We start from the raw sequence: 9,347 nt of genomic DNA, 5'->3' as shown, positions 1-9,347 counted from the left end.
AATAGGGAGAGAGGGGGAGGCGGACCGAAGATGGAGAGTAAAGAAGATAGGTGGGGAGGGTGTAGGTGGGGAGGTAGGGAGGGGATAGGTCAGTCCAGGGAAGACGGACAGGTCAAGGAGGTGGGATGAGGTTAGTAGGTAGCTGGGGGTGCGGCTTGGGGTGGGAGGAAGGGATGGGTGAGAGGAAGAACCGGTTAGGGAGGCAGAGACAGGTTGGACTGGTTTTGGGATGCAGTGGGTGGGGGGGAAGAGCTGGGCTGGTTGTGTGGTGCAGTGGGGGGAGGGGATGAACTGGGCTGGTTTAGGGATGCAGTGGGGGAAGGGGAGATTTTGAAACTGGTGAAGTCCACATTGATACCATATGGCTGCAGGGTTCCCAGGCGGAATATGAGTTGCTGTTCCTGCAACCTTCGGGTGGCATCATTGTGGCAGTGCAGGAGGCCCATGATGGACATGTCATCAAGAGAATGGGAGGGGGAGTGGAAATGGTTTGCGACTGGGAGGTGCAGTTGTTTGTTGCGAACTGAGCGGAGGTGTTCTGCAAAGCGGTCCCCAAGCCTCCGCTTGGTTTCCCCAATGTAGAGAAAGCCGCACCGGGTACAGTGGATGCAGTATACCACATTGGCAGATGTGCAGGTGAACCTCTGCTTAATGTGGAATGTCATCTTGGGGCCTGGGATGGGGGTGAGGGAGGAGGTGTGGGGACAAGTGTAGCATTTCCTGCGGTTGCAGGGGAAGGTGCCGGGTGTGGTGGGGTTGGAGGGCAGTGTGGAGCGAACAAGGGAGTCACGGAGAGAGTGGTCTCTCCGGAAAGCAGACAGGGGTGGGGATGGAAAAATGTCTTGGGTGGTGGGGTCGGATTGTAAATGGCGGAAGTGTCGGAGGATAATGCGTTGTATCCGGAGGTTGGTAGGGTGGTGTGTGAGAACGAGGGGGATCCTCTTGGGGCGGTTGTGGCGGGGGCGGGGTGTGAGGGATGTGTCGCGGGAAATGCGGGAGACGCGGTCAAGGGCGTTCTCAATCACCGTGGGGAGAAAGTTGCGGTCCTTAAAGAAGTTGGACATCTGGGATGTGCGGGAGTGGAATGTCTTATCGTGGGAGCAGATGCGGCGGAGGCGGAGGAATTGGGAATAGGGGATGGAATTTTTGCAGGAGGGTGGGTGGGAGGAGGTGTATTCTAGGTAGCTGTGGGAGTCGGTGGGCTTGAAATGGACATCAGTTACAAGCTGGTTGCCTGAGATGGAGACTGAGAGGTCCAGGAAGGTGAGGGATGTGCTGGAGATGGCCCAGGTGAACTGAAGGTTGGGGTGGAAGGTGTTGGTGAAGTGGATGAACTGTTCGAGCTCCTCTGGGGAGCAAGAGGCGGCGCCGATACAGTCATCAATGTACCGGAGGAAGAGGTGGGGTTTGGGGCCTGTGTAGGTTCAGAAGATGGACTCTTCCACGTAACCTACAAAAGGCCCTCCGCTTCTTCCTGTCCCGCAGGCCTGACCAGGCCCCCTCCACCGACACTCTCATCCGCCTAGCGGAACTCGTCCTCACACTCAACAACTTCTCTTTTGACTCCTCCCACTTCCTACAGACTAAGGGGGTGGCCATGGGCACCCGCACGGGCCCCAGCTATGCCTGCCTCTTTGTAGGTTACGTGGAACAGTCCATCTTCCGCACCTACACAGGCCCCAAACCCCACCTCTTCCTCCGGTACATTGATGACTGTATCGGCGCCGCCTCTTGCTCCCCAGAGGAGCTCGAACAGTTCATCCACTTCACCAACACCTTTCACCCCAACCTTCAGTTCACCTGGGCCATCTCCAGCACATCCCTCACCTTCCTGGACCTCTCAGTCTCCATCTCAGGCAACCAGCTTGTAACTGATGTCCATTTCAAGCCCACCGACTCCCACAGCTACCTAGAATACACCTCCTCCCACCCACCCTCCTGCAAAAATTCCATCCCCTATTCCCAATTCCTCCGCCTCCGCCGCATCTGCTCCCACGATAAGACATTCCACTCCCGCACATCCCAGATGTCCAACTTCTTTAAGGACCGCAACTTCCCCCCCACGGTGATTGAGAACGCCCTTGACCGCGTCTCCCGCATTTCCCGCGACACATCCCTCACACCCCGCCCCCGCCACAACCGCCCCAAGAGGATCCCCCTCGTTCTCACACACCACCCTACCAACCTCCGGATACAACGCATTATCCTCCGACACTTCCGCCATTTACAATCCGACCCCACCACCCAAGACATTTTTCCATCCCCACCCCTGTCTGCTTTCCGGAGAGACCACTCTCTCCGTGACTCCCTTGTTCGCTCCACACTGCCCTCCAACCCCACCACACCCGGCACCTTCCCCTGCAACCGCAGGAAATGCTACACTTGTCCCCACACCTCCTCCCTCACCCCCATCCCAGGCCCCAAGATGACATTCCACATTAAGCAGAGGTTCACCTGCACATCTGCCAATGTGGTATACTGCATCCACTGTACCCGGTGCGGCTTTCTCTACATTGGGGAAACCAAGCGGAGGCTTGGGGACCGCTTTGCAGAACACCTCCGCTCAGTTCGCAACAAACAACTGCACCTCCCAGTCGCAAACCATTTCCACTCCCCCTCCCATTCTCTTGATGACATGTCCATCATGGGCCTCCTGCACTGCCACAATGATGCCACCCGAAGGTTGCAGGAACAGCAACTCATATTCCGCCTGGGAACCCTGCAGCCATATGGTATCAATGTGGACTTCACCAGTTTCAAAATCTCCCCTTCCCCCACTGCATCCCTAAACCAGCCCAGTTCATCCCCTCCCCCCACTGCACCACACAACCAGCCCAGCTCTTCCCCCCCACCCACTGCATCCCAAAACCAGTCCAACCTGTCTCTGCCTCCCTAACCGGTTCTTCCTCTCACCCATCCCTTCCTCCCACCCCAAGCCGCACCCCCATCTACCTACTAAGCTCATCCCACCTCCTTGACCTGTCCGTCTTCCCTGGACTGACCTATCCCCTCCCTACCTCCCCACCTACACCCTCTCCACCTATCTTCTTTACTCTCCATCTTCGGTCCGCCTCCCCCTCTCTCCCTATTTATTCCAGTTCCCTCCCCCCATCCCCCTCTCTGATGAAGGGTCTAGGCCCGAAACGTCAGCTTTTGTGCTCCTGAGATGCTGCTTGGCCTGCTGTGTTCATCCAGCCTCACATTTTATTATCTATACTCTTGTATGTTTATAGCTCAGTGTGCAATTGTGGCAGCTACAAAACGTTGTCTTCCGGTCCCAGCTATGCAATGTTCTGATGCGAAATATTCAGATGTGCTTTTAAGTATGTTTATCTGAACACATCTGCTTGGATGGCATGACACAGAAGCAGTTAGTGCCTACAATGTAAGGATGAGGATTGCTTGAGACCACAGCTCTTATTGTGCAGTGTTGAACCTGAAGTGAGATAGTGGCATTACTGAATCATGGCTATCATGATTATTGTAAAATTGACCCTCATGGAGCCTGAACGTACAAGAATTTTGCTCTACCCCCAAGGTAATAAAAAATCCCCACCCACGGCTTGCAGTGTCAGCCATTTTGTGCAGTTGAACTTCAGAGATGGCACAGTTTCAACTATGCATTTTGAGACAGAGTTGCAGGCTCTGCCTGAGATGCAAGTTGGTTTCCCATCCTTTATGTTCCCTTTTCTATTGATGCCCTTGTGGACTTTCAGCTTCCCTTCCACTTCTGTCAAGCTCCATATCTGTACCTATAAATGCCTCCACATCTTTCGGTCAGAACGGCTACTCTCTTTTTGTCTGTGTATTGCTTTCTGTTCGCGTTAGCTTGAAATTGCAAATTAAATTGAAATTGCTGAAATCAATATCTTACTGTGTCAGTCCTGAACTTTGGCTTTGACTACCAACACCATTCAATGGTTGGGACTGTGACATTGCTTGATTAGCCTGACTCACTTTGTGTAACGAGTGGATTCTACACTACCATGAAAATTCGAGTTTTTTTTTTACTTTGATTTTTTTTTCTCTCTGGTGCTCCTGAGACTGTAGGAAGGAATTACAGTCCCATGTAAGATTCCTTGTGCTCTCTTTTTGTCAAATCCCCTGTTTAAGCCAGTGATCTACATGACACTGATGGAGTCCTTCTCCAATCTTATCTAGATATGTGAATGCTTCTAGAGTCTTTACAACAATTTCTCATCTCATGCAAACATCTCATTATCATCCATGTTTTCTCACCATGATCTTCTGACCAGCACTAAACTCAATGTTTGATGTCTGGTGTATCATAACTCGTTTTCACCGTGTCTTGTTTTCTCTGACAAGAAAAACAACTAAACCCTGTCCTAGGAACTTTAGACTGTGACTTGTAGGGTGAGCAACCTTTTGTTGATTATGCAGTTATTCTGTAAGAGAAAAGAAAATTCTCCGGCTGGCGAAAAAAATAACTGTTTAGTTTGTTCCTTAGTAAATACTTCCAGAAATCTGTCTCCTTTTGCAGAGCCATTTTCATTTTACTGGGTAGTATCATAGCATAAAAGAGTATGTTTGAGTCCATTCTTATTTAGAAATGTTTTAAAGTCTTCCAAGTAAAATGTGGACTGATAAACATACAAATTGAAACACTTTACAACTTATCACCAACTCTTCAATATTTCTATCTCACTTTAACATTTAAAAATGACTCTTACCACTGCTTTCATACAAACAAACCCCACATGTTCTTATCAATGAAGTTCCTCTAAGAACCTCTCTAACACCTGACAGAGTAATGACTCGTTACCCCATAGGGTACAGCTGTTGTGTACAGTCTTTTCATTTTTATTATATATACACCTCCAAATTCTCATCAGCACAGTCTTTAGGTTAGCCATTCAGGATAAAATTGATCATTTTGCTGAGTACCACATCCTTGTGTGTGCGATTATTAATTTTTCAGGCAGAAACTGGAACGTCACTTGTGTATGTAAAATAATTTACATGTAACTCAAATGAATCCAGTTGTCATGAGAAAACTAAAAAAAAATGTGGCCCACATTTGCATGATTTTCTGACTTGACATTTAGTGGATGTGAGTTTGCTCGCTGAGCTGCAAGGTTAGTTTTCAGACATATCGTCAATTTGTTTTATTTGAAAAAATATACTTTATTCGTAAGATATACAAAAAAAAACATATTTACACACCTACCCAGTCATGCAAGCCGCTCCAGGTTACCCAGGGGGTACATACATCAACTAAAGGGAAAAAACAAAGAAGGAAAAAAAAACAAAGAAAAGAAAATACCTTGGCAGTCGTCACCCCGCACAATCCCCGTTGGCCCCCTGACCAGTTGGGGAAGGTGCCAGCTGGGCCCAGTTACCAGATAGGGTTCTTTTTTCTATTCTGGACAAGGGGCTTCATACGATGGTCTTTCCCCACCGCGCCTTGGCGGCGGCTGCCCCAAGCTTTAGCGCGTCCCTCAGCACATAGTCCTGGACCTTGGACTGCGCCAGTCTGCAACACTCGGTCGGGGTCAGTTCTTTCAGCTGGCAGACCAGCAAGTTGTGGGCAGACCAAAGAGCGTCTTTCACCGCATTGATGGTCCTCCAGGTGCAGTTGATGTTGGTCTCGGTGTGCGTCCCCGGAAACAGCCCGTAGAGCACGGAGTCCCGCGTCACAGAGCTGCTCGGGATGAACCTCGACAAATACCACTGCATCCCCGTCCAGACCTCCTGCGCATTGGCACACTCCAGAAGGAGGTGATCGACAGTCTCGTCCCCCCCGCAGCCACCTCGAGGGCAGCGTGCGGTGGTGCAGAGATTCCGGGCATGCATAAAGGATCTCACTGGCAGAGCCCCTCTCACCGGCAGCCAAGCAATGTCCTAGTGCTTGTTTGAAAGTTCTGGCGATGAGGCATTCTGCCAAATGACTTTGGCAGTCTGCGTGGGGAACCACACGACGGGATCCACCCTCTCCTTTTCCCGAAGGGTCCCGAGGATACTACGTGCTAACCACCGCCTGACGGCCTTGTGGTCAAAGGTGTTTCCTTTCAAAAATTTCTCCACGAAGGACAGGTGGGACGGAACGGTCCAACTACTCGGAGCGTTCCGCGGCAACGAGGCCAGGCCCATCCTTCGCAACACTGGGGACAGGTAGAACCTCAGTAAGTAGTGACACTTGGTGTTTGCGTACTGAGGATCTACGCACAGCTTGATGCAGCCGCACACAAAGGTAGCCGTCAGGGCGAGGGTGGCGTTCAGTACGCCCTTTCCCCCATTTTCCAGGTCTTTGTACATGGTGTCCCTGCGGACCTGGTCCATCCTTGACCCCCAAATGAAGTGGAAGATGGCCCGGGTGACTGCAGCGGCGCAGGCCCAGGGAATAGGCCAGGCCTGCGCCACATACAACAGTACCGAAAGCCCCTCGCACCTGACAACCAGGTTCTCACCCGCGATGGAGAGGGACCGGAGCGGCCACCTGCCCAGCTTCTGCTTCAATTTGGTGATACGCTCCTCCCAAGTCTTAGTGCACGCCCCAGCTCCACCAAACCAAACACCCAGCACCTTCAGGTAGTCTGTCCTGACGGTGAAGGGGATGAAGGAGTGGTCGTCCCAGTTCCCAAAGAACATGACCTCGCTCTTACCCCTATTGACTTCGGCACCCCAGGCCAGTTCAAACTGGCCGCAGATGTCCAATAGTCTACTCACCGACCGACGATCGGTGCAGAAGACGGCGACATCGTCCATGTACAGGGAGGTCTTGACCTGAAGGCCTCCGCTGCCTGGGATAGTCATGCCCTTCAGGCTCACGTCCTTCCTGATGGATGCGGCGAAGGGCTCCACACAGCACACGAATAAGGCAGGAGATAGCGGGCAGCCCTGCCTGACTCCAGATCTAACAGGAAAACTGTCTGATTCCCACCCGTTGATCGAGACTGCGCTAACGATGTTGGCGTAGAGCAGCCGGATCCAATTGCGATGCCCTCCCCAAACCCCAATTTGGAGAGGACATCCCTCATGTAAGCATGAGAGACCCTGTCGAAGGCCTTCTCCTGGTCCAGGCTGATGAGGCAGGTGTCCACCCGCCTGTCCTGTACGTAGGCGATCGTATCCCTAATGAGCGCGTGGCTCTCAGCGATCTTCCTGTCCGGCACAGCACAGGTTGGGTCAGGGTGAATCACCGACTCCAGGGCAGACATGACCCGGTTGGCTATGACCTTTGCCAGGATTTTGTAGTCCACGTTCAATTGTGAAATGGGACGCCAATTCTTAATTTCTTCCCTCTCCCCCTTCCTCTTGTAAATGAGGGTGATGATGGCCTTCCTCATGGACTTGCACATTTCCCCTGCCCGAAGCGCACTATCCACTCCCTCGTGCCGTCGTCTAAGACCTCCGTGATAGACGACAGGAACGACTCGGAGGCCGTGCTGTCCGTGGGCTTCGTGTCGTACAGTCCAGCATAGAAGGATCTGCTGATCCTCAAAATGTCGGGCCGAGACGACGTCACCGAGCCGTCGTCCTCCTTCAGCCGGCTAAGCACAAAGCTCTCTTTGTGCACCTTCTGAAAGAAGAAACGCGAGCATGTCTCGTCCTGCTCCACGGAGCGGACCCTGGACTGGAAGATTATCCTGGAGGCCTCCGCGGCGAAGAGTGAGGCTAGCTGGCCCCTCACCTCGCGGAGGTCCTCCGTGACATCGACCCCCATCAACTGCAGAAGGAGCAGGTTCTGCACCCTTTTCTGGAGTCGCGACAGCTTTCCCCGCCTCTCTCTTGCCTTCCGAACACCCTTGAGGACAACGAACCTCTTGATGTTCTCCTTCACTGTCTCCCACCAGTTGCCCGGAGACTCAAAGAGGGATTTGACGGTTCTCCAACCGGCGTGCTCCCTCTTAAGCTCCTCGACGTTCTCTGGGGTCAACAGAGTCGTGTTGAGCTTCCACGTCCCCTTGCCGGCTGGCCGGTCGTCCTGTAAGTGACAGTCGGCCAGCAGGAGGCAGTGGTCAGAGAAGAACACCGGCTCGACGCTGGTGGACCTGACCGAGAACGCCCGTGACACAATCAGAAAGTCTATCCTTGAGCGGATAGACCCGTCTGGCCGCAACCAGGTGTACCTCTGCTGCGCTCCGTCTGCAGGGGTGCTGAAGACATCGAGCAGCTTGGCGTCCTTCATCGTGCCCATCAGGAATCTGGACGTGACGTCCAGTTGTCTACCCCCACCCGCTGTCCCCACGCCGGATCTTCCATCTGCATCGATGATGCAGTTGAAGTCTCCGCCTAGGATGACCGGCCTGGACGTAGCCAGCAGGGGTGGAAGCCGCTGCAGGATGGCCAACCGCTCATTCCGTACTGCTGGGGCATACGCGTTGATCAGCCTCAGGGGAGCGTTCCTGTAGGTGACGCCAGCCACTAGGAGGCGCCCCGCCCCACCACCTCCTGAACTTGAGGGATGGTGAAGTCTCACCCCCGCAGCAGAATAGCCAGGCCCAAGGAGCGACAGTCGTTACCCCCCGACCAGATCGAAGGCCCACAGGCCCAGGCGCCGGACCATTTCCCGTACCTGCCGAGGTGCCGTATCCCGCACTCCTGCAGAAACAGGAGGTCCGCCTTGATGGTGGTCAGATAGGCCAATGTGTATACACATCTTGCAGTGGACTTGACACTGCGCACATTAATGCTCACAACACGTACCCCCATTGTGGGCAGTGACCACAGTACCCTCCCCAAGTCCAAGGTCCAGCCCCTCCATCTGTCCCTTCATGCCCATTGCCTGGGCTAACTGCTGGACGCTCTCCAGGCTCAGGAAACCGTCCGTGCTGCCTTCCGGGTGGCATCCCCCCGTCAGGGGCGCGGAGGCAGGAGGGTCTGGCTCTGGGTTAGGCTGGGGACGCGCTGTTTCCTCCTTCCCGCCTGGAAGTTCCGGGGGGCCCTCCAGTGCCCCAGTGGCACCTGACTGGGTGTCGGAGGGAGCCTCAGGACGCCTCCTGTCACCTGGAAGCGGGGTGCTGCTTTCCTTCTCCCTCGAGATCTTTAGCTTCTGCTTTGGGCGGGCCCTCTCCGAATCCCCCTCGTCAAAGGAGCTCTTATAGCCCCCCTGCAGCTTCCTCTTCCCACCTGATGGTTGCGGTTCCTGGGCCCGTCGATGCACCTTCCTCCTCGCTTTCCAGACCGTCGTCCACTCCCCTGGGTCGCCTGTCGCCACCTCCATCAACTCCGGGTTGTCGGGGGGGAGCAGAGCCTGCAGGAGCGCTTTGCTGGCCTCGGGCCCATCCTGCGGGGCTGGGCCCTCCTGCATGGCCTGGCCCTCCTGCACATTAGTGGGGTCCTTGCTGGGTCCTGGTGCCTTCCTCTCCTCCGGGGGGGTGCTGGCC

This window comes from Stegostoma tigrinum, chromosome 9 (assembly GCF_030684315.1).
Source record: "Stegostoma tigrinum isolate sSteTig4 chromosome 9, sSteTig4.hap1, whole genome shotgun sequence".
NCBI classification, from domain to species: domain Eukaryota; kingdom Metazoa; phylum Chordata; class Chondrichthyes; order Orectolobiformes; family Stegostomatidae; genus Stegostoma; species Stegostoma tigrinum.
Note: the sequence above shows the minus strand (reverse complement) of the source record.